Here is a 24,963-nt window from a genome sequence, read left to right as displayed (position 1 = left end):
GGGAAGGCAGGAAAACAGAAAGGCAGACCTCAGGACAGAAATCACAGAGCAGAACAGGCAGTGAGGTCTTTCCCACATAGACAACAGGGAGGGGAAGTGGAGCGACGATGCCACGACTGGGGCGGCCAGAGAGCTGTCTGCAGTGTGCGAGCATGGAACCAAGTCATTCATTCACTCACACAACCTTGGCCCCTGGGGCCTGGAGGAGGAGGGAAAGGGACCCCTCAGAGCAGTTTAGTGCGGTGAAGGGTACAGAATTTGGAGCCAGCCTGCCTGGCTCACTTACCAGCTCTATGATCCTGGACAAATCACTTCAAGTTTCTTTGCATCAGTTTTCTCCTCTGCAAAACACAGATAAGAGCAGAACTGATCTCCCGGGATTAGATGAGTGACTGTGCAAAGTACCGGAAGAGTGAGTGTCAGCCCAGAGGAAGCATGATGTGCATGCGTGTCAGCTGCTGGCGGTCCACAGCAGGCCCAGTGGACGAGGGTGGACGGGGCAGGAGGCAGATGCCTGCAGGCCAGCAGCTTCGTGGCAGGCAGCGCCTCTGCTGACCCCTCAGAGCTGGGGGCAGGCCAAGCGGGTTGGGCTGAGCAAGGGGTGATGCAGGACTGAGTCCTGCCCTTGGGGGTTCCCAGGCTGATACCATGGTGCTGCCGGCCAGGAAAAGGGGTCTGGATCAGAGTGAGTCACAGGGAAACCTCCTGGCAGAAACCAGAAAACGCGCGCCAAGTGTACAAACTCAGGGCCGAGGACCATGATGCGGAGAGGCAGGCAGACCCCTCACACCAGCTAGCTGCTGCCTCTGCCTCCCCTCCCACGTGGTCTGCCCAGTTCCGTGGCTTCAGCACAGCCGGGGCAAGATCAGACTCAGTGTCACATGGTGGTTACCTTTAAAACAGTGGCATCTTTTATCATTATCATCATTGTTACTATTTCCTAACATTTATTGGGTGCTTATTACGAGTCAGACACTGTTCCAAGCTCTTTACTTGTATTCGGTCATTTATGTCTCCCATAAAATCTGTAAGAAAGGAGCTTTTATTTTAATGCTGTTTTAAGATGAGGAAATTGAAATTTTCAATGGATATTAAGACCAAAGGTAGCCACCAGTCCCCGTGGACGGGTGATCATGACGGGTGCTGCCAGCCCTCTGGGGAGTGAGGAGGGCCTGGCCTGGGGGGCAGGGAGACTTCCTTTGAGGCCCTTGTGATCTAGACCAGCCACTCCCTGTCTATGCCTCAGGTTCCTCACCTGTTAAAGAAGAGGCTGGCCTCAGGGGGACTGAGTCTTATACTTGTCCCTCAGCTTTTGTCTGGATTGCTCTAACTGACCACGTTTCAGGGCGGGAGTTCCTGGCCCCACCCATCTCCCAAGGGCCACCCTGAGGGTTTGGATCCAAGAAGTCTCTCTCTCTCTCTAGCTCAAGAGCACTGGGGCACATACGCACACACACACACACACGCACGCACGCACGAGTTCCCCAGGCCCTTGCTCATGGCCCTTCCAATGCTGACCTCTATGCATTTTAGCAGCCAGGACAAAGAAGGACTTGACTAGTAAGGGCTGGAGAACTCAGTCTGGAGCAAAAGCTATGCTGAGACATCCCCATTCCCAGTTCCTTCAGTCCTTACCTCACCAGGTCCCCACCCCTGGGCTCCAGGCCCAGAGAGCACTGCCCTGAAGTTGGCCCCACTGACTGCACCCCAACCCTCCCTAAACCACCCACACTGCTGGCACTAGGACCTCTCAGCCCACGATCCACCCACCCACCCACATGGCTGGTCCGGGGCCTCCCACCCTAGTCCATCCCAACCCCCCCTTTATACATACAGTGCTGGTCCCTGGGCCTCTGACTTCACTGACCTTCCTTCCCCCCACCCCAATACACAGTGCTGGACTCCCTTATCTCCTGCCCCTCCCTTTACTGGGCGAAACTCATCTCCGTTAAAATTGTTCATTGGAACCAAGGAGACACCATTCCCCATCCACCAAGGCCTTCTCAGATCATCCCTAGGGTTTTTGCCTAAGATTCCCAGCCCCCACCTCCACTCCAATCACAAAATTCTCTCCCAACCCCTCCAGGACCCATGTTAGCCCATGGCCTGGAGGCAGGAACAGCAACCAGAGCTGGATATGGCTCTTGTGGGGAGCCGGGGATGCTCGCCCCACCCCATTCTCCAGAAGTGTGAAAGCAAAACTGTGCAGACTTGCTCCCCTTCACTCACTGACCCAGCTCCCTGCCCCTTGCCTGGCCCTGGGCCTCAGTTTCCTCATACTTGAGATGGAAATTATAATAGCAATGTCTGCCTTGTGAGGAAGCCTGTTGTACAGCTGAAGTGAGTTCCTGCAAATCCAGAACTTAGGAAGTGTCTGGCACAGAGTGAGTGCTATATGATTTGCCATCCGTGTTTGAGTTCCTTGGAAGTAGATCACGGGACAAGATTTGGCTGCTAGTCGTTTACTTGGGAAGTGGATCCAAGAAGCACCAGTGAGGAAGTAAGACAAGGAAACAGAGGGAAACCAAGGCAGAGACTGTTGGTGAGCAGGTGACTGCTGTGGGCAGCCGGGGCTTCACCCCACGCAGAACCCTGGAAGCCTGGGTGGAGCATGCCTGAGAATTGCCCCCCTGCAGGGCAAGGAAGCTGGGGTATATAGTCCTCAAATTCCATTTCTCACCACTCGAGGGCTGCTGCCTGAGTATGGAGGTGCTAGCTCCCCAGCACAAGTGCCACGCAAGCCTGCAGAGTCCGTGGGAGTGGTGAGGGCAGGGCAGACAGGGCACTGTCAGCAGCTGCCACATAGATGCTAACCACACGTGTGATGTGCAGGAGACATGGGAGCAGAGGGGACACTGCCCAGCTATGGGAAAGAGGATCCAGGTAGGAGGAGACAATATCTGGGAAAGCTCTGAAGTATGAGTATGAGTTTTCCAGGCAAAGGAAAAGGCAGGCATTGCACATGGTGGGTGCACAATAAATGTTTAAATGATGCCAAGTAAATTGAGAGTGATTCAAATGATGAAACTTGTGGGGCTGACTAGATACCGGAAAGTCTGAGGCATGCAGAGGAGGAGGTGATGGAGTCAGGTCTGTGGGCATCAGGAAAGGCTGGATCAAGGCGTGAGGCCCTGAGCTGGTCCCTGGTTGACAGGTGAAGAGTAGGGATAGTAGACCAGGTGGGAGAATCTCAAGAACCAAGGCAGAGAAGCAGGAATGGTCAAGGGTAGAAAAGAGTATTAAAGAAAGGGAGGCGAGTACAGAGGAGGGAAGGGAAAGGGAATAGAAGGGAAGAAAGGGAAAGGCAAGGAAAGGGAAAAAAGGTAAGGACAGAAGAAAGAGAAGGGAAGAAGCAAACTTGAGAGAGGAGTAAAAGAGACATAGAAAGTCCAGTCACAGGAGTCGAGGGAGAACCATGGAGCCCTGCATCACAGAGGTCCTCAAGAGCTGATTCCCACCCAGAGTGAAGGCATGAGCCATCTGAAAGGCTTCTCAGAGGAGGCGAGCCCTGAACCTGCCCAAGGAGCCGCTGCCAGCCCAAGAACATAAGCTTCCGGGAAAGAAGGCTGTAGGGCTCCTGGGAGTGAGAGTGAGCTGAGGGCAAGGCGCTGCCGGCAAGCCAGGAGGGAGGGCGGTGCCAGCGGTTATTACCGGGGCTGCACAAATATTGTTGTTTTGACTGGTGGTGGGGACTGGCTTATTTTCCCCCAGAAGCCACAAGTGTGATGCGCAGGTTCATTTTAGAACATGACACCATGGGAAGAGCAACAGTCTCTGGCCTCGCCTTTCCCACTTTTCCTGGGGAGACACTCACGTGCACACGCACACACCTCAGTCCTAAAAAATAATCCAAACCGCAAAAGTTTAATCCACCAACACCAAGAGTCTGCTGGAAATATCTCGCTTGATGCAATGGTAAGAATGTCACACTTTCTAAATATGTAAAGCACCTACAACAGTGCCTGGAATATTAAAAAAAAAAAAACTCCATAAATGTCTTTACTATTATTTGCAAGCGGAATAGCTCAGCAGTTAAGAGCATGGACACTGCAGCCACATCATCTGTTGTCAGAGGTCAGCTCCACTGGTTACTGGCTGTGTGACAGTGGGCAACTTGCTTAACCTCTCTGTGCTTCAGTTTCTCCATCGAACACTGAAATAATAATAGTACCTCCCTCATAGGGTTGTGGGGATTCAATGAACTTGATGCATATAAAGAGCTTGGAAAATGGCCTGGCTCAGAGTAAATGCTGTACATGTGATCATCTATCATCATCACCTCCTGCCCGTGGAGGGAACCAGAAATGACCAAAGTCCCTGAAGCCTGCACCATAAACTCCCATCCCCTTCCTTCCTGCTGAAAACCAACTATACCTTGAACAACAGTGCCTTGGGATTCTGAGGGAGGGAGGGAAGAGGGGGAGAGAGAGAGAGAGGTGTGATCTTGTACATTCAACAGGAGACATCAGATGCTCAAAGACTTGATTCCAAGATACTGTGAACCTCCCCTTTTCACCCCAAAACTACATCCAGGGGTTGAGGCACAGCTACATCCCTCTTCGCCACCCCTTCTCCTGCGGAGAAGGCTGAGGCATCTCCCCACCCAGAGCAAACTCTGCCTGCACCGATTAAGCCAGCCTCCAGGGCTGAGGCTGGTAGGCGAACCGAAGCTTGGATCTGGTCAGGTTTAAATCTCCCTTTGTGGGTGAGTTTGTCTGGAGAGAGAGATGAGGGGCCCATGTGCACCATTTTCAGGTTTGCCTTGGAGCAACCTGCAACCTGCAACCTGGAAACCTCTCACTCTTGAGTGTGCTTCACATCCCCTGGAGAGCTTGTTCAAACACAGGTTGCTGGCCGTACCCCGAGAGCGTGTGACTTCTAGGACAATTTGCTTTTCTAACAAGTCCTTATGCTGAGGCTGCTGGTCCAGGGAGCACACTTGGAGAGCCAGGTTTAGGTTCAGGAGCTCAAGTCTAGACAGACCTTTGTCTGAATCCCAGTTCTGCTCCTAGGAGCTGTGTGACCTTGCAAGTCACAATCTCTTGGGCCTCAGACCGCTCACCTCCAAAGCTGGGACTCTAATAACTGTTCTCAGGTGGCTGTGAGGACTCCACGAGGACGTGGAGGCAAAGCCTCCAGCACAGTGTCCGGCCACACTGAGTAGACGCTGTGCCTGTTGCTCTCATTCCTCCAGTGGCTGGGACTGGTGAGTTTCCTCCAGTATCTTCTCTTCCTCAGTGATGCATCCCCCATCATTAGGTGGGCACGTGGCTGCCCAGAATAAAGACCACATTTTCCAGGCTCCCTTGAGACAGTGTGACTTTTTCAGATAAGTACTAATGGGTTGTACATTAAAGAGGATATTCGTTTGCTACTGAAACAGAGATATACAAAATAGTAGTGACCTAAGTAATGGAGAAATGTATTTATTTCCCATATAAAGGCCTAGCAGGTGCCCTATGGCCCTTCTATCTTGTTGCTCTGTCATTATCAGTATAAGACCTTCATCTCATCACATAGGATGGCTGCTTCAGCTCCTGCTATCACATCTACAACCCAGCAAGTAGGAAAGGGAGAGAGGGGAAAGGGAGGTCAAACTTCTTCCCTTTGAGGTCACAACTAGTGGCTGTATCATTTTCACTCACAGTCTATTGGCCAGAAGTTAGTCTTATACATGTAGCTGCATGGGAGGCTGAGAAATGTAGTCTTCAGCTGAGCAGATATATGACCAGTTGAAAATGCTATTACTGTGTAAGAAGGGGAGAGTGGCCGCAGTGTTTGTAATAGGATAGAGTCAGAAGTTGTGTGTACAACCTCTGGAAACTGTCCTTAGAGAAAGGGAGTCCCTTTTTCAGCCTTCCTTCTTCCTGTTTCGGAATGTAGGTGTGATGATTGGAGCTTAAACGGCCCTCTTGAACCCTGAGGTAAAAGCTGTGTTAAGGAAGGAGGTAAACTGTCTAGGAGGGCCTTGGTCCCTGTCCACTGTGGTGCTGCCATATCAGCCCTGAGCTGCTTTGCTCTGGATTTTGCTTACATGACAGAGGAGTGTTTGCCTCATTTAGCCCACTGTTATTTGGGATTTTCTATCCCTGGCAGCTAAACCTAATCGTAACTGATAGTCTCCTTCCAAGCTGACTGAACTTCTCGTCTCCCCGGTTCAGAGCCCCAAAGTGACGACCTGTCACCTGTTTTGGGAAATGAGAGGGAAGGGGGCACCCATGGGGAGTTCTAATATTTACTGAGCTTTTAGCTGTGTACCCTTGACTCTGATGCTTGCTGTAGTAGCCGGAAGAAAATGGCCACAACCCAATTCTTTATCCCTCTCTGGAGCACTGCCCTTTGTCATGTGACTTTGCAATGCCCTCTGTGGACCATGAACCACAAAATGCAAGAGTCTAAAACGGAGCCGGGAGGCCACTAAGGAAGTAGAACTTGCACACATTCGCCCCAAATGCAAACTTTTGGCTGTTATCCTGAGACCACCTGGAGCTTGTCTTCTTCACTCCCTAGAGAACACAGCTTAGCAACCAATCTGCTGCCAGTAAGTGACCAAGTGCCTTCCAGCACCAACCCAGGGTTCTGTAAAGATCACGTAGACAACTTTTCTAGAATGTCCTTAACTGTTGCCTTTGTAACCCTCGCCATTTTCCATTCCCCTCACAGCACATTTGAGTTGCTATTTGAATCGATGACTCCCAAATTTCAGTTCTTAAGGCCCCACAGCAACTCTTTTTCTTATTTACCGCCTTCTGTATTTCCTGATCAGCACTTCTCACTGTGACCGCACAGGATTGGTCATGCGGCCTGCTTTGTCCAATGGGCGTTCGCACATGAGACGCCAACCAAGGCTCGAGAAGTGCTTCTGAGTTTGCTCTTCTTTCCTTCTCTCTCTCTCCCTCTCTCCCACAGCCATGAGAGGATTTCTGGACTAACCTGCTGGAGGAAGAGAGATACACGGAGCCAGGCATTTCATCTCAGAGACAGTCACTGAGGCTCAGAGACTATTAACTGCCCATGGCATCCTTAGTAGAAAATGGAGAAAGAAATGAAACTGCAACTTCCTCAACACCCACTGTGCGCCTAGACCTGTTAATTCATCTCAGTGAGGTGGTGATGCTCGGGCCAGGGTTCAAACCAGCCTCCAGCTGACTTCACAGCACCCATGGTACCTCCAAAGACAGACCCTGACCCTGTTTCCTCAGCTGACCACATCCTTCTCTCCCCTCCAGCGAGGAATCTGACCCCAAAGTGTCTCTCTGTGATGACGAACACCATGTTGTTATGTACAAGTGTCTTAGTCAGCTGGAGCAGCCATAACCAAATGCCACAGACGGGATGATGGGATGACTTACAAACAACGGAAATTCATTTCTCATAGTTCTGGAGGCTGGGGAGTCTGAGCTCAAGGTGCCAGTGTCTGGTGAGTGCCCAGAAATAGCCCTCTTCTCACTGTGTCCTCACATGGTGGAAGGGGAGAGGAAGCTTTCTTGTGCCTCTTTGATAAGGGCGCTAGTCCCATTCATGTGGGCTCCACCCTCAAGACTAAGCACCTCCCAAAGCCCTCCCCACCTAATACCATTTCCTTGGTGGGTGGAATTTCAACATGTGAATTTTGAGGGGACACAGACTTGCAGACCGTAGCCCAGTGTAGTGCCCTTTCCGGCCTCATGTTACGTGCGCCTCTCAGCAGCTTGGCATCTGCGTGCCTGTGCGCTCCGGATTTCCTCCTGCCCGTTTGGCCACACCTTTCAGGTGGAACAAGACTCTCTGTCTTTTATTTTTTCTCTTCTCTTATTCTCTCCTTCCTCCCTGCCTTCTTTTCCAAAATGGAGGACATCTGACCTTTGTCAGACAGAGGGTCACCTCTGGGGAGCACTTAGTTACTCAAAAGTAGAGCAACTAGGCAGCCATTGTTCTCAGTTTAGGGAAGGAGTTGGGTCAAATTCTTAGAGATATTCAGGGAGAGGAATGTGTTGCGCCAGTTTACATTAGTGACCTATGTCTGTGAGATTTGTGGGCAGGTTCGACTAAAAGGCCCTAGTTTTCTCTCCCACATTTCTTAGCCTCAGGACTTGGCCCTTTGGGACCTGGTAAACCCCCTGCAGATAAGGGTGTTCCAGAGGCAGATACTGCAGGTCCTGTGGTAGCTCCTTTAACTGGAATAATATCTGCCATCCCAGACACCATGACCATCTGTAAATCTGAAACTTTATATCCATTAAACAATAACTCTATTTTCTCCTCCCCACAGCCCCCAGAAATCACTATTTCACTTTCTGCCTCCACTCTACTTCATCTAAGTGGAATCATACAGTATTCATCTTTTTGTGACTGGCTTATTTCACTTAGCATAATGTCCTCAAGTTCCATCTATGTTGTAGCATATTGCAGAATTTCCTTCCTTTTTAAGGTTGAATGATGTTCTATTGCATGTATTTACTGCATCTTGCGTATTCATTCATCTGACAATGGACACTTGGGTTGCTTCCACGTTTTAGCTATCGTGAATAATGCCATTATGCACACGGGTGTACAAATATCTTTTTGAGAACCTACCTTCAATTATGTTGGGTATATACCCAGAAGTGAAATTGCCAGATCACTTGGTAATTCAGTTTTTCATTTTTAAAGGGACCATCATATTGTTTTCTGTACCATTTTATATTCACAGTGACTGTTACCAACAGGGCACAAGAGTTCCAATCTCTTCACGTGCTCATCAACACTGTTGTTTTCTGGGTTTTTGATAGTAGGCATCCTAATGGGTATGAGGTGGTATCTCACTGTTGTTTTGATTTGCATTTCCCTAATGACTAGTGATGGTGAGCATCTTTCCACGTGCTTTCTTTTTTTTAATGTTTCTCTCATTTTTTTTAATGCTTTCATTCTTGCAGTTCCCCAAGAGCTTGGGCTTTAGAACACAAAGGCCAGAGAATTTCTTGCTTTCTGCTTTGTCATGGCCCACCCCTGAGGAAACAGGACACCAGTTAACATCTCACAAATATCATCCAGCAGCTGTGAGGAAAAGTGCTCTGAGAGCATCTCTCCCAGGCCTGGGACACGGGAAGCCGAGTGGAGGAAGTAGGAATGTGCAGGATGAGAAAGAGTCAGATGGGTGGGGAAGGGCTGTGGGGCACAGGATTGGGTCTGCAGGGATAAGTGTCCTACACTGAGATGGAACAGCATGTGCCAAGTCTCTGAAGAAAGAGAGAAAAGAGATGTCAAAGGTGAAAGAGAGGAGGATGGAGAGATAAGCAGAGCAGTTGGACTTCACCTGGAATCCAGCAAGAAGTCTCTGAAGAGTTTTAAGGCAAAGAATGAAATAAGGTTTTGACATAGGATTCAAAGATTACTCTGAAGAAAGTGTCAATGAAATGAAAATTACAACCTATGGAATGGGAAACATATTTGCAAACCATATATCTGATAAGGGGTTAATATCCAAAATATATAACACCTGTGGGTGGTCCCGAGAACAGGCTCTGCAAACAGGAGCTGCTGCTACTGCCAAGAACTGCTGTGTGTAAAGGGGCTGCCGGGTCCTGCAGAAGTCACCATGATGAGCTGCTGCTAGCGCCGGCCACGTCAGGGATGGTGGAAACGTGGACTGATGTTCGCCCCTCCTGCGCCAGCCAATGACCAGCCAGCCAATCCTGTTGTCTCTCCCTCTGAGCTGCACCACGAGCCAGTTCTCTCTGGCCTGCAGCTCCCACTGATGATGGAGCCAGAGGAGCCCGGCCAGACTTCGGTCGGCCAGCCCGGCCAGCCGTCAGCAGGAGCGAGGCAGCCAGCCCTTGCCCCGCCCGTTTGGATTCTGGTTTCACCACAATGTCCAATTCTGCCACCTTTGCTCCCTAGTCAATGAGTAGCAAGTGGTTCGAGGGTAGAACAGGGGACCAAAGGGCAGGGCAGGAATGGCTATGTTCTGGGATGGGTGGGGGGAGATGAGGAAAGGGCTGCAGGCGCTTTTGGTGTGACTGGGAGAGGAGAAAGGAAAGGGGAAGAATGAGCACAGGAGAGAAACGAGAGACACCATGTCTGGGCATCTTCCTCTGATGTGAGAGGAACCCCAGGAGGGGACACCAGTCCACCTAGTCTGCTCCCGATAGTGGGTCCAACAGTACCTCTGAAGTGCCCCATGGCTACAAGGGCTTGGTACAGAAAGTGAGAGCTGGCCGTACCTCTCAGGGAGCCCCTGACAGGAGGGGGAGACACAGCCCCGCCCTCAGGGACCCCAGTCTGAGGGGAGACACAGCCCTGTCCTCAGGGAGCCACAGTCTGAGGGGAGACACAGCCCCGCCCTCAGGGAGCCCCAGGCTAAGGGGAGATGGAGCCCTGCCCCCAGGAAGTCCTGGGTCTGACAGGGAGACCCCAACTGTGCCCTAAGAGAGCCCCCAAGCCGAGAGGGGTATCTGCAGAGGCTCACGCCCATCTCACCACAGGTGCTTCTGTGGCATTCATTTGAATTCCTGTAAACAGAATTGGGAAATCCCAGGAACTAAAACACGTTTAATCACCCTGGTTTACTGCCCTTCCCTGAGTGACTCAGCAGTAGGAAAATCACAGCTGAGTGACCCCGGAATGAAATCCGAAAGGGAGAGTGAGGATAGAGGCTGCTGTCGGCGGCTGGTCTCCTCCACACCAGTGGCTGCTCTCCTCCACACCAGTGGCTGCTCTCAGCCGGTCACCGGCAGCCCCTGAAGCCGCTGAGAGGGCCGCTGGAGCCCCCGGGGGTAGGAGGACGCCCAGCCCCCGGGGAGCCCCCACCTCAAAGCTGGGCCTTAGATCCAAGCAGGATCTAAGGGGCCAGGGCACAGAAGTGGAAGTCTGGGTGGTCTGAGGAGAGTCGCTGGCTGCCCAGGGCTTCTGACTTCTGCCCTTTCAGACACACAGCAGTCCCCTCAGCTGGAGGCCGTCCCTCTCCTTCCAAGGTGCCACGTCCTGCTCTCCTTCAGCCCCGTCTGGCCCCTCAGAGCTGCCACCACACCCTCTATCTGAGCCCCCTTGCTGACACCTCACTGATGTGGGGTAGGTGGGGGCTTGTGTCCTTTATTCTCATCTTAGACCCTCAAGCCTCCAGAATAGGTGTTTTAACTGCAGCAGAATGGGCCCAGTCCTTAGGAAAACATGAAAGAGGAAGGGAGGGAGGGAGGGGGGAAGCAGGGAAGGAGAAACTAGAACCCAGACTCTGTTTTCTTGGCAGAAGTAAGAGTTCAGGGAACGTCCAGCCCCACTCCCTTTCCCTGGGAAGGTGGAGGGGACACACCTCCCTGAGCTGAAGGAGCCTTAGAAATTTCCTAAAAGTGAGGCCCAGCAAGGGAAAGGGCCCTGTACCAGGATCCACTGTCTCCCTTCCTCTGCCTGACTCTCCAACCTTGTCCCTAGACCCTGGGTTCTGGGCCAGCCTGACACCCAGAGGGAGACACGCTGTTCTGTTCTCACTCCAGAGGGTAGGGCAGTGTGGCTGTGGCAGTGGCTGACTAGCTTCACCCAGGGTCGGCTCATTTCATCACCTGGAAAGCCTGGCCAAGGCTTGCAGCTTCTGAGGTCCAGGGAAAGCTGTGCTTGGCAAACGCAAAGCCACTTGATCCCCATCCCAAATTTTATGCAAGCACCCAGGACATTGTAGCCCCAGCCGGCAGCAAGGGCTGGGCTGCCTGGGTAACCTTCCCTTGCCGAGGCAGCTCCTGGGCTCAGTCTAGGCTAGGGAGGGGGTCCTGCCAAGTTTTTCTTACTGCCCCCCCAATGGCAACAATATTTGGAGATGATTATAAAAATTACTATTCTAATATTGAATCACTATGTTGTATAATAGGAACTAACATAGTGTTGTGGGTTAATTATACTTCAAAACCAAACAAATTTACAGAAAAAGCGTTCAGATTTGTGGTTATCAGAGGTGGGGGTGGAGGGGGGAGGACAGGGAGGAATTGGTTGAAGGCAGTTGAAAGGTACAAACTTCCAGTTATAAGATAAAGAAGTACTAGGGGTGTAACGTACAACACGATGAATGTAGTTAACGCTGCTGTATGTCGTATATGAAAGTGGTTAAGAGAATAAATCCTAAGAGTTCTCATCACAAGGAAAAAAACTTTTTTTCTAGTTCTTTAATTTAGTATCTATGGGAGATGATGGATGTTCACTAAACCTATTGTGATAAGTATGTAAGTCAAATCAGTCTGCTGTACACCTTAAACTTATACAGTGCTGGATGTCAATTATATCCCAATAAAACTGGGAGGAAAAAAAACTGCTATTCTAACTTCGCCTGTCACTTCACATCGATTTCCTCACCTAAGTCTCTTACCAACTCAGTGAGGTGGTACTGTTACTTATTACCCCTACTTGATAGTATGAGGACCCTGGGGCCCTGAGAGGCCGAGTGACTTGTCCAGGTGACCCAGCTGGTAAGTGGTGGAGCTGGGACTGCTCGGCTCCAAATCCTTGCTCTTTGTCACCACACTGCCTCCTGACCTTTCAAACTCCTCCTTAGGAGAAGGGCACCCAGAACCCTGAGAGTGGGAAACAGACTCTCTGGGTAAATTACAAAGTGGTTGCAGGTGCTGAGGGAGTGGGCCGTGGTGGGACTCCCTGGCTCTGCTGTTACACAGGTGTATACTGGAAACCCACTTGGACTGTCCCCTTTGCCCACCTTCACCTACTGAGGAAGGGAGGGGGCAGGAATCAGCATTTGACATCAGAGAAGCACCTCCTGGGTGCTAGCCCTGGGTTGGACATTTATAAGATATTTGGCCCAGGGTAGGTCAGATAATTTCAGAGGTCTTTGGTATTAGAACCAGCTGGATTTGCAGGACTAGTGCCCTGAGAGTGGCAGCCTCTAAAGAGGGGGTGTCCAGAGCTCCACCCTTAGATCTTTCTTGCTCAATACTGTCATTAGACACTGCCCACCGTCCACTGCCCACCATGAGTTTCTAGAGAGGGCCATGTAGGGTGGGGCTAGCAAACAATGCAGAAGATGGAATCCAGGTGGCAGTCTACCTAACCCGTGATGATGAGTTTGGGTCAGTCAATGTTCTTGAAACAGTTGTTGAGGCCCTACTGTGTGCCAGGCCCTAGGGAACCACAGGGAAAAGGAGGGGTCACTGCATTTGATGCAAGGTTGGGGGTTGAGTGGAGCTGCAGGAACCAATGCCAGATTCAGAGGTTGCCCTGCCCCCAGGATGGACTGATTCACCTGGGAGTAGGGGGTGGGGAGAAGGGCTTCCTAGGGAAGGTCTCATCTGAGCTGAGCTTTGAAAGGCAAATCAGAATAATTTCAGAATAATCAGAAAGGCAGGAAGCCCAATAACCACAGATTTAGTGTGAAAATCAAATGAGACCATAAAGGGGGAAAGTATCTTGTGGCCTGATTTAAAAAAAAAAAAAAAAAAAAAAGACAGTTTTGAGGGCCTGTTACGCTTCCACAGGCGAGGAAACTGAAGCTCAGAGAGAGGGCATGACTTGCCCAAGGTCAGCCAATGATTTAGAGGCAAACACAAGCCTTGAAACCAGACCTTCTGATCCCAGCACTGGGTTCTGGCTCCTCTACTCTGACTTCTGCAGAAAGTGAATTCAATAGTAAAACTGCTTTTCTTAGTATCTTATTTCACAAATGGTAATACAGAGTAGGGGTCTTTTACCCTATCGTGTGAATTAGAGGTCAGCATGCTTTGCAAAGGGACAGCAAAGAATAGGGCAGTGAGGGAAATGGAGAGGGAGGTTGGGGATGAAAAGGGACAATATGGGATGTAAGGTTTGGGTTGAGGAGGGTTATTAAAGTACCCAGACAATGAGGGACAAGAAGGTTTGTCTGGAACTGAAGAGAGAGCTCAGAAAAGAGAGAAGAGTGGGCCGAACACAAACTTTACCGGATTATCAAAGGGCTTGAGTGAGAAGCTGCCTGGGATGAGGTTGGAGAGACCTCTCTCCTTGACCCTCTCTGAGCCTCTGACACATCTGAGCCCTGCCCTGGGGGCTGACGGGACCACCATCTCCATTTTCCTTCCTTGTGCAGAAGGGAAGAATAAAAGAGAATCTCAGACAATCATTCAAGCTCCCGGGCCACGCTTACTCCCATCCCATCATCTCCACCAAGGAGCCTTGGTGGATTTCTTTCACCTGTCTGCGAGAAGCCACAATCTGGCAGTGGCTTCTTGTTCATTGTGTGAAAGTGCCGAGCCTAGAAACTCATCCCCAAGTTAAGCGGACTCTAAGGATAAGACACAGGTGGTGACGATAGCAGCGGCCAGTCTAGGCAGAGGCCCAAAAGCTACAGGGGCCCTCCACACTAAAAGCTCGCCTCATCCTCACAGCTGCTGTCACAGGACCTGCCTAGATCCCACTTTACCAAACTGGGGAACCTGAGGCTCAGAGATATTTGGTGGTTTGCCTGAAGATACCTGGTACGACAGTCCAGAGCCTTGGACCTTCCCACTGCTCTCCTCTGCCTCTATCACACCCAATGCAAAGTACGCATACATACAGGTGCCAAAGGGAGCTACTGGTTCTCCAAGATAAATCCGCGCTGCCGCCCGGCTCTGCTAGCTTTTTCACCAAAAGCAAGAGTTCGGGCCTTTCTTTTTTTAACCTGAGTGGCCTGATCTCATCTAAAAGCATAAATTCAATGAGACCATTTGAACCGTGGTAACAGCTCTGTCACCCCCATTATTGCCTGTTACAAGGGTGCCTTGGGGACCCCAGTTTGGGGACGCCTAGCAAAGTCAGCCTATCCAGTCACTGGAGTCCCACCAGGTGTTCAGACACTTGGGGATCTCCTCTCCACTCAGTCAGTCTTCGGTGCTTTATTGAGCACCTATGTATGCCAGGCACCAGGACATCCAGGACTGGGCGTGAGGCTGCATTCCTTTGTAATCTGGAGGCGCCTGTTCATCAGGTCAGGTTCTCCAGGAAGCAGTGCTGAAATGAAGACAGGCATGGGAAAGGGTCCCTGGGGAGCCACTTCCGTGAAGGGAAGCAGGATTGGGCAGATCTGGCAATCCTCTACCAGCCTGACAGGGAACTCCCAAGCAAAGATTGCCTGTTGGAGGAGCCTAGACTGAACTTGGCCAATATGACCAGGCCCTGGGGACCAGGAAGAGACTAAGAACTGGAACCATCAGCTCACCACACTCCTCGCAAGGGGCCGCAAGTCCTTTCTTGAAGGGATGTGTGCACGGCACACCTCTGTGTCTGCTACATTCTTCATTTCAACAAATATTTACTGAGCACCTCCAGGTGCCAAGCTTGAGGGATGTGCAATGAACAAATCAGACCAGGCTCTGCCCTGGGGAACTTTCAAGTACATCTCCCTGCACGTACCTGGGTGTGTGTCTAGATCTCTTGTGTCGGGGTCAAGGTGGCCACCTGCCGGGGTTGGAGCAGACCTACAGCTCTGGCTGTGCCCACTTCTGTGCGTGCACACAGGAGGCACACACACACGCAGAATCAAGGGGCTCTGGAAGGGTTGGGATGATTTTCAAAGAAGCTGCAGCTCCAGAAGAAAGATGGGACATGCAAAGAGAAGGAAGGGGCTGCCAGGCAAGTGGCCTGACAGTTAAGCAGAAAATTCCAGGCAAGAGTAAGGGAAATCAGGTGAGGGCGGTGGGTGGGGGAGGCAGCGAGCCCGTGTCTGGTCGGGCAGGAATGAGTAAGGAGCAGGTGACAGTGAGGGGGACTCATGCAATCCTTGGCTGACAGCTGGGCTCACAGCCAGGAAGGAAGTTCTTCTAATTCCTTAAGAGCTGGGGAGTGGAGGCAGGAGAAAGGAGCATGAAGGAAACCTGCAGGCCAGGAACCAGGGCTGGGGGAGCCCTTGAGAAGGAGCAGGCAAGCAAGGGGAGGGCAGGGCCACGAGAACCAGCTGAACCCCTGGGCAGGCCGCCTGTCATATCTGTCAGGCATCAGATTGTGAGCCACATGCAAGCAGTGTATTTGAATAATTAGGAGAAGTGGCAGTAACATTGTATAGTGTTTACATAATATCTCCAGGACTCCTCCCCCGCAGATTGAGTCCGTTTTCCAGGCTGGAAACCTGGGAGTCATGCTAGGCTCCTTTCTCCTTCACTCCCTCAGTCCTCAGTCCCAAAACCAGTCGACTTTTAGAAGACTCCATGAGTCCTGCTCTCTCCTGTCCCCATGGCCTCTGCCCTTGCCTGGACCAGCCTCCCCTCCTTCCCCTGGAGTTAACAGTCTCTTGCCCACCTGTCTCCCATCCCCCTGCTCCCCATAGCTATTCCCTTTGTCATGAAATGTATCACCGCCCTCCTTGCCTAAACCCCACTGTCCTCAGTACAAAGCCCCACATTCTGACTTTGGCCTTCAAGATATGACCCCTAGTCTGCTTTGCAGCCACCTCTGCTCCCCTTCTGCAACTCTACCCTGCAGCTCTGTTATCAAACTCACTCCCCCTACACAAACCCCCTCAGGGCTTTCTTGCTCTTGGCCTCCCCAGTGCTGTTCCCTCCTCCTCCTAGAACATGCTCACTGACTAGTTTCTGCCATGACCTTCAGGTCTCAGCTTCTGCACTGCTCACCCCCGGAAGCCCTCCCTGGATTCCACACCCCCACTCCAAGGTTAGGCATTTTGGCTCCAGTTCCCTGCCATGGCGTCTGCCAGGGTTACTGGTTAATTATAGTGACTCCAAGAGGATCAATTCCCTGTGTTGCCGCAGGTGCAGCCCAGTACCTATGTCATCAATACACACTTTTTGAGCATCTACATAATGTCAGCTACCACGATGAAACCCTGGGGAAATGGTAGGGACTTAGCAAATTCCCTGTCTTCACAGAGCTTCACTGAGCTCTTGGTTTTTACATATCCCAAAGTTACTATAGGGAGTGTGGATTGGTTTTGCAATGGGAAAAGAAAAAGTGAAAAAACAAAGGAAGGAGGGGAGAGAGGGGGTAAAGACAGAGACAGAGACACAGAGAGAGGGGAAGGAAGGGTGGAAGGGAGGAAGGAAGGAAGGGAGAAAAAGAAGGGAGGAAGAGAGGAAGGGGGGAAGGGAAGGAGGGAAAGATTGATTCCTGTCCAAACTCCTGAGTGAGGCAACCCAAGCTCTTCACAATCAGGGCCCTGCCCTGCCCAAGTTTCTTGACTTACTTCTTTCCACTTCCCTGCACAAACTTTTTGTTCCAGAGGAAATGCGGTTCCCCAAAGCGCACGCTCTCTCCCACCTCTGAGCCTTTGACCACGCTAGGCCCCTGCCTGGACAGACTCCGCTGGCCCTGGGGGTCCTGCCCCCTCCAGACTCAGCTCTCCCAGGTCTGCTCCCCAGCTCTGAGAGATGCTTCCTCCTCAGGGCTCCCATGACAGGGGCTCGTACCTCCCCGGTGGCTCTCACTCCATCGCATGTTGTCCTCCAGACACCACATTCTTCTCCCACCAGCCTGAGCTCTGTGAAAGCTGAGACCCGCTCTTCTCAGATCCTAGAGAACCTCGGTCTGGGCCTGGCCTGCAGCAGGCACTTCAGTGTCTGTTGAACTGAATGAAAAGGCTTTTGACTTAAATCCTGCCCTTTACTCACCACCAAGTTAGTCTCCTGGCCCTAGTCAGGCCAAGGTGCCAAGAAGACCAAGAGGAGGGCTGATTTTCCAGCCCACTCGGCCCTCACAGGGCAGGGCTCACTGCACGTCTCAGACACCTCTGCCATGGTGTGCCCCCCTCCCAATTTTCTCGTGGGTCCTCAGACCTAGTGCACTATAGGCCTGTAGGCACAGGGACTTCAGGGTCCTGAGCTCAGAAGGACACAGACCACACCTCAGAAACCCCTCTCCAATGGCTCCGTCCCTCCCCTGACACCTAACACTGTAGGTACATCGTTGCTGTGTTAAATCTACATAAACGGAGTCACACATATGCCCCCTTGTGACTCTGGCTTCAACCCTCAACAGTACATTTGTAGGACACGCCCAGTCATGTGTTCATTTTTTATCCCATTAGAAGGAGATTTCGTAACTTATTTATCCATTCTACCTTCCATGGGTATGTTGGCTAATTCCAGTGTTTGACTCTTATGTATAATGCTGTTACAGACATTTTTGAACAGTCTCATAGTGAGCAGACATGTGCATCTCTGTTGGAAAAAAAACCTAGAAAAGAAATTATTTGGTCATGTGACATGCAGGTGGTCAGCTTTAAAGATACTGCCAGTTTTCTGCAGTGGTTGCACACCATTTATTTTTTAAATACAAGAGAAAGTCTAAGCATACATAAACATCTACATTCTCCTCCCCTTCTTAGAAGGAGGGGAACTGGGTGTTTAGAGGACAGGGCTGGGGGATACTTAGCTGTCACTCAGCAATCCTTATACCTTTGGAATTTTGACCTGTGTTAAAGTGTAACCTAGTAACCATTTTTTTTTTAATTAAAAAAGAAGGGGAAGCCTATGTGCTATTCAGGCACCTTCTGGATGTCTTTGTAACTACCTCTTATTTCTGCCCATCCCCAGGTCCCGGTCTGAGAGTGACACTCCCTCCCCTCAGGACACTCCGCTCTTAACTTTGACCTAAATGCCGACAGTTATCAGGGAACAGAGAGCCCCTGGGCTGAGGAGGGAGGCACCGTCCCCACCGGGAAAGAGCCCCCTGCAGGGCAGGATAGCCAGGATTACACAGCCTTGGAGGGAATGGAGGAGACAGAATAGTGGGAGTGAAGGAACAAAACCAGATGGAATCACATTCCAGATTCTTTGGAGATTATCTGCAAAGACTTGTTAGTTAGGAAGGGTTGGAAGGGCAAGGTGACAGAAGAAGGGAAGAAAGGGAACACCACCAGGAGTATGGGGAGGGAGGCAGCGTGAGCTGGACAGTGGGGTGCTGCCCCCCTTCTCCTTCCCCTTTAGACACTTCCACCCACCCCCACCTCCCCAACCTCAAGAACGCTGGACATTTCTCATTCAAGGACACCCCCCACCACCTAGTCACTCAGGCCTGGGGGAATAAACAGAAAGGGTCCCACCCCACCCAGTCCTGCCCCTTGACCAGGGGGGCACCTGCCCCTCTAACTGCAGCCAAGAGGAAGTGGCTGCCTAGCTGGGCCTGGAGGAGGGAACAAGTACCTTCCAGCTGCATCTGCTTCTCTCCAGCCTGCATCCTCTGAGACGGGCTGAGAGGGAGAAGAAGCAGTGAGAGGTGTTGCCGTGACACCTGCAGAGTTAGGATGGCACTCACTCACTCTTTCATTCATCCCAGCAGTGAAGTGCGTGCTGTGGGCCAAGCTCGGCTCGGTGTGTGGAGCCGGTGGCAACAGGCTAATGTGGCTCTGCTGAGCCTATGACTGAGGTGGTTTCCTGGCTTGATGTGATTTTAGAGAGAGCAGGAAGATCCCCCTCCCCAGTGAGGCTTCCCCTCTAGCTGGCCTGCAATACCAACATTATAGCCACTTAACTGTAGATCAGCTAATCCTAACCTTGAAGCCCCCATCTAGGAGGAGGCAGTCCTAGAGAAATAATTCAAAATTGCAATTTTTACAAAAATATATGACCCAGGGAACATACTGCAGGGGCTCATTGCAGCCTGGGAAGGACTCATGTCGGTGAGGTGGATGCTAAAGCTGGAGCTTTGTGAGTTTTGCAGTAAAGCCAGCTCACTGCTTCTTGGAAGTGCAGAGATTAACAGAAGGAACTGATCATAGGGATAAGGTTCCTGGGAAGGTGCTGGATGCTGAGGGCCGGCATTCTGACCAGGCAGGAAGGGCTCCAGGGCGGGTGAGGTCCAGAGGAGATGGTGGGAAGGGGTGTTGGCTAAGGCTCCTCCCCAACCTGGTAGATGCCCGCCCCCACCACCTCAGTGGGCTCAGAGCTCAGTCTGAGCCTCCCTACTTGCAGCCAATAGGAGCCTCTGGTCCCCTCTTCGCAGCACAGTCAGGGAAGAGGTGCTGGATGCAGCAGGGTGGCACAGTCTGAGCTTCCACTCACTGTGGGGGTGCCTTGAGAAGAGAAAGCAATGCCCCCTGAGGGAAGGCAGGCAGCTGGTTCCTCACCAGCTGAGTGGACTATTCCTCTCTGGGTCCCAGTCTTCACTCTGGTTCAATAAAGTGGTTGAGATAAAGCAGCTTGTACCAACCAAAGGCTTATGAAAGACCAGGGTCTCCCAGAGTCCTCCTGGCCGGGGGCTTTTCACGGAGGTGATGACGTCTACTCCATCTCCGTTTCTTACAATTTTAATAAAGTTTATTTTTCTCACTATGAAGGCCTTTCTGATTATGGCACAAACCCTAGAAGTCATAAACTAGAAGCTTGATATAAATTCAACTCCAAAAAAAATTATACTTATAAATGCCTGCATGAAACTGTCATAAACAAAATGAAAGGACAAACAACAAACTTGGAAACATACTTGGGGTTAATGTCATAAACGTACAGCTAATTCCCCTCATATAAAAAGAGCTCCTAAAAATCTATAAGTGAAAAAACCCTACAATACTCGGTACAAAAAAAGTGAGCAAAGGACATCAACAGACAATCCAAGGGAGGTTGGATTCAAATGACTCCGAAGCGTTTGAAAAGATGCCAACCTCACTTGCAAGAAGAGAATTGCATATTTAAGCTAGCACTAACATACCACTTCCAGCTATAAGATTGGCAAGATCAAACGTTCGTTAGCACCCTGAGTTGGCAAAGATGTGTAGAAACAGCACTGGGATCTTTCTGTTGAGCGTGTAATTGGAACAAGCCCTCTGGAGAACAGCTTGGCTATAGCTGTTGAGACTATAGATGCACGTTGAATTTGACCTAGCAATTCCACTCTGCTGTTCTAGTTTTTTGCATTTAAAACCACCTAACCATCTTAGCTACTTAAAAATAAATTAAAACAAATTAAAATCTTCCCCCTAGAGCGATGTGTTTACTGAGTGAGCCAGCAGTTTCTGCCACACATCTCTCCAGGGCTCAGCTTCTTCCTCAACTACACGTGAGAGTTGGTGTGTATTTCCTGATCATTAAGCAATTTTAAATAGCTTTTAAATACTGTCATTTATTCTTTTATGTCTATCCATAATGGCTGGTTGGTTAGGAAGGGGAAATAGAAAAAATACTGACATGAGGCATAGCAACTTAACAGGAAGGCTCACAATTTGCCTCAAATTGCTCAGCACCTTGCATTTGGGTTTATAATTTGTATTCATCTGATCAAAATTATTTTAAAGCATAACAGGACATATCAGTTCTTCAAAAATAATACGAAAGCAAAAACAGAAAAGAGCTGATTCTTTCCATCTGGCTTTGCATTTACTGGAGATGGAGACTACGTAGGGCAGCCATGTGCTAGGCGTGGAGACGTCCTTAGACAAACTGTCCTGAAACCTCCTCTCCTGCTGAGTAGAGACCAAGCTTGAACGGTATGGCAGGGAACCAGTTGGTTTTTCATGATATGAAATGCAAGAATTCCCCACATTTCATGTCCTGAAATTGTCGATGTTCTAACATATAAAATAGTGTGAACCCACTCTTTTTTTTTTTAATTTTACCTTTTTTTAATGGAGGTACTGGGGATTGAACCAGGAGCTCGTGCATGCTAAGTATGCAATCTACCTCTGAGCTATACACCCACTAACCCACTTTTAAACACATTCAATCCCTAATTGAAATATATCATTTGTCATTTTTAATTTGCCCCAAGTCATGTTTTTCCTTAGATAGGCAGTTACTTTGGAACAACTCAAAAAACACTTGTCATATAAAAAAGGTACTAAGATGCCCTTAAAAAATTTTTTTTTGGCAATTCTCAATATTACATATTAGTGTTGAAAGTAAGTATCAGAAACTTTTGAATAATTGAGAAATGCTATCAAGCTATGATATTCTTGGTTTCTAAGACTTAACAGGCGGACACGTGGTCTCTCAGCATCTGAGACCACAGCTGCATAAGTGCTAACAAAAGAAGCCAGGTGACAGGTAAACATTTTCTTGTAGATAGTACATATCTTCAGCAATTTAAAAATACTCATGATCTTACTTGAACCTTGCAAAATTTCTATCTATCTATCCATCCATCCATCCATCCATCCAGTTACTCCCATTTTATAGATGAGGACGCTGAGGCCGGAAGGATTTACATCACTTGCTTCAGATCACAGGGATGTGAAAGCCAGGTCTCCAACTCCCTGATCTGTCGGTTGGAAGTGGCTATAACAACTACCAGCTTCCTCTCCTCCACCTCCCCATTCCTCTTATATTCTGAGGACAAACCTGGTGCTTTTGTGGTAAAATAGCTCAGAGCAATGGAGCCTGGAGTCTAGAAGGTAGGCCAAGGCTGAAGGGTTGTTGAGTAGTGGGGCCCTTAGAGGGGACCTTTGTGGGGGGTGCCAGGGCAGAGGGCACTGAAGTCAGCGTCAGCAATTCTGCTCGCTGGACCGCTGAGAGAAGCTCAGCGGTCATCAGTGCCTGACAGGGCCAAGGCCCCTGGAAAACCGCCTGACCAGGCTCTGTAAATGTTTAAGCACTGGGGGGAGTGGGGGGGTGGTAAGGAGTAAGTCTTGGGGTGGGAAGGGGTGTGTTCAAGCATAAGAAACACAGAAACAGAGACTTTAACCCCAGCAGTGAGCAGTCGCCCCCACCTCCATCATGTCCTCAGAGGCATAGAAGGGGCTGCTGGCTCAGGCCGGCGAGGCCCGGCTCAGGAGTCCTGCTCTGAGTCATTCCAAGCAAGGGGGCGGGGTGAGACCCTAGAGTCCAGGAACTGCTTTCCCCTCCCTCATCCTAATCAAGATCAGTTAAGTTGGGACTGGGCATTGAACAGGGGCGTGTGTGTGTGTGTGTGTGTGTGTGGCTCCTTTTTGGGTCCGGTCCCTGCAGGGTGTGCAGCTGTCCGGCCTTCCTACCCCCATCCCTTTGCCATCAGCTGACAGGGCCCCTCCATGGGCATCTGCTCTCCCAGTCCCCCTCAGATTCCTCCCGGGCACGGAGCCGCTGATCCTGAAAGTCCGAAAGTCCCCTGGCCCAGGCAGGTGGAAAATAGAGTTAGTGTGGCTGAGTCACGGGGGAGAGAATGCAGGCGGGACCTTTGTCCGAGGCCTGCTCCTCCCTCATGGGAGGCCCCGGGCTTTCCGCGCTAGGACCGCTTGTCTTAAACCGCCAGCACCCCTTCCTCACTGGCAGATTCACCACCACTACCGTTTGATGGCTGGGCAGGGTGTGTATTGCAGAGCTGGAATCTCATTTATCCTGTCTGCCCTGGATTTGAACTGGTTACTCTGGGCCCAGGAGATCTCTTAGCCATAGTCTGCGGCTGTTGGTAGCCATTTCACATCCCCCCTCCCCTTATTCCTTGTTGTACTCTCATTGGAGGTGGCCAAGTATCCAGCTTAAAACAAACAAACGTACCTTTCCCAGACTCCCTCTCAGAGTGGGGTGGTTGATGCTGTATTGTTGGGGGCCGGGGGAGGTTTTCAGGGGAAATTCATGGAAGGATCCTGACTGAGCTAATACGTGCCCTTTTTTGCCCTAACTCCTGTACTCCTTCCTCCCTCAAACTTGGGTGTGCTGGCTGGAGCTTCAGCTGCTATCTTGGACTATGAAGTAACCACAGAGAGAAAAACCCATGTAAATGATGGAAAGACAGAAAGCTGGGAGGAGCCTGGGACATCATGACATCACAGAACAGTCACGTAAACGCTGGTCTGGCTTATCTATGGACGCCTTTCACTTGAGAGAAAAAGAGGAACTGCTGGATCATATGGTAGCTCTATTTATACCTTTTGGAAGAAGCTTCATACTGTTTTCCGTAGTAGCTGTGTAACTTTTACTTCCACCAACAGTGCACAAGGGCTCGCTTTTCTCCACATCCTCATCAACACTAGTTATTTCTTGTCTTTTGGATAATAGCCATCCTGACAGATGTGAGATGACATCTCATTGTGGTTTTGATTTGCATTTCCCTGATGATTAGTGATGCTGAGCGCCTTTTCACGTACCTGTCGGCCACCTGTATGTCTTCTTTGGAAAAATGGCTATTCAGATCCTCTGCTCATTTTTTCATCAGATTCTTTATTTTTTTGCTGTTGAGTTATCTGAGTTTTGATCCTCATTATTCACAGATTCCGTATTTGCAAGTTGGCCAACTTGCTAAAATGTATTTGCACCCCTAAAATTAACACTCATGGCACTTTCAAGGTCATTCACAGACATGCACAGAGGGGTGAAAAATGTAGTTGTCCAGTGGGCAGGTTCCAGCTGAGTTCAAACAAGCGATGCTCTGACTTCTCATTTCAGCACTCATACTGCAAACAGGTGTCCTTCCCACAGTCTATTTAGTGCCACATTTTCCCCATTTTTTTAGTTTTAGTTGATGATTTTGCTGTTTAAAATTGACCTCAAGTGTAGGGCTGAAGTGCTGTCTAGTGTTCCTAAGGGCAGGAAAGCTGTGATGTGCTTTACAGAGAAAACACATGTTCAGTAAGCTTTGTTCAGGCATGAGTCAGGGTGCCGTTGACCGTGGGCTCAATGTTAATGAGTCAACAATATATATTAAATAAAATGTCTCTAAACTGAAACACACATAAAACAAGGTTATGCATTGATCAGTTGGTGAAAATGTGACCACAGGTTCACAGGAACCTAACCTTGTATTTCCCCTAAGAGCAAATGGTTCAGTGTTCACTAATTTGACATTTGTAGCAATTTTATAAAACTTAACCACTGCAAATAATGGAGTGGCTGTGTATACATATATGCCCCAGCTGTCTTTTCAGGGAGCCTAGGAGTAATGACACCCCAGTAACAATAGCCCAGTAAGCACCCAGATCTGTTTCTAGATACTATCCTTAGAAACTAGGGCTCTTTGTAGAAATGGCTGATTCCAGGGCTGGAGCAGAGAAAGCACGTACGAACCTGGCACATTTTCCTGTGCCAGAAAGTAAGGAAATGCTCAAAGAATAATGGAGCTATGTCAAAGGACACAGGAGCCAGCCTCAAAGGAGTTTGTCTGGGCCTGTCTGGGACAATCTGAACACCAAGTGCTGGGTTC

At 50.0% G+C, this 24,963-nt stretch overlaps 1 long non-coding RNA gene across 5 annotated transcripts in view; it reads right to left on the bottom strand.

Moving 5' to 3' along the window:
• The window catches only part of LOC116147645 (uncharacterized), a 65,130-nt gene extending 47,622 nt beyond the window's left edge, over positions 1 to 17,508 (bottom strand). For all 5 annotated transcript variants that reach the window (XR_004131196.2, XR_010376897.1, XR_010376896.1 and 2 more), the window contains exons 1-2: positions 17,325 to 17,508; positions 287 to 341 (exon numbers count right to left, since the gene is read on the bottom strand). This is a non-coding gene — a long non-coding RNA (uncharacterized LOC116147645). The remainder of the gene's footprint in view (positions 1 to 286; positions 342 to 17,324) is intronic.
• Between the last annotated feature and the right edge of the window lie 7,455 nt (positions 17,509 to 24,963).

The sequence above is a fragment of the Camelus dromedarius genome, chromosome 19 (assembly GCF_036321535.1).
Source record: "Camelus dromedarius isolate mCamDro1 chromosome 19, mCamDro1.pat, whole genome shotgun sequence".
NCBI classification, from domain to species: domain Eukaryota; kingdom Metazoa; phylum Chordata; class Mammalia; order Artiodactyla; family Camelidae; genus Camelus; species Camelus dromedarius.
The sequence above is the reverse complement of the archived record's forward strand: the minus strand, read 5'-3'. Positions and strand labels throughout refer to the sequence as shown.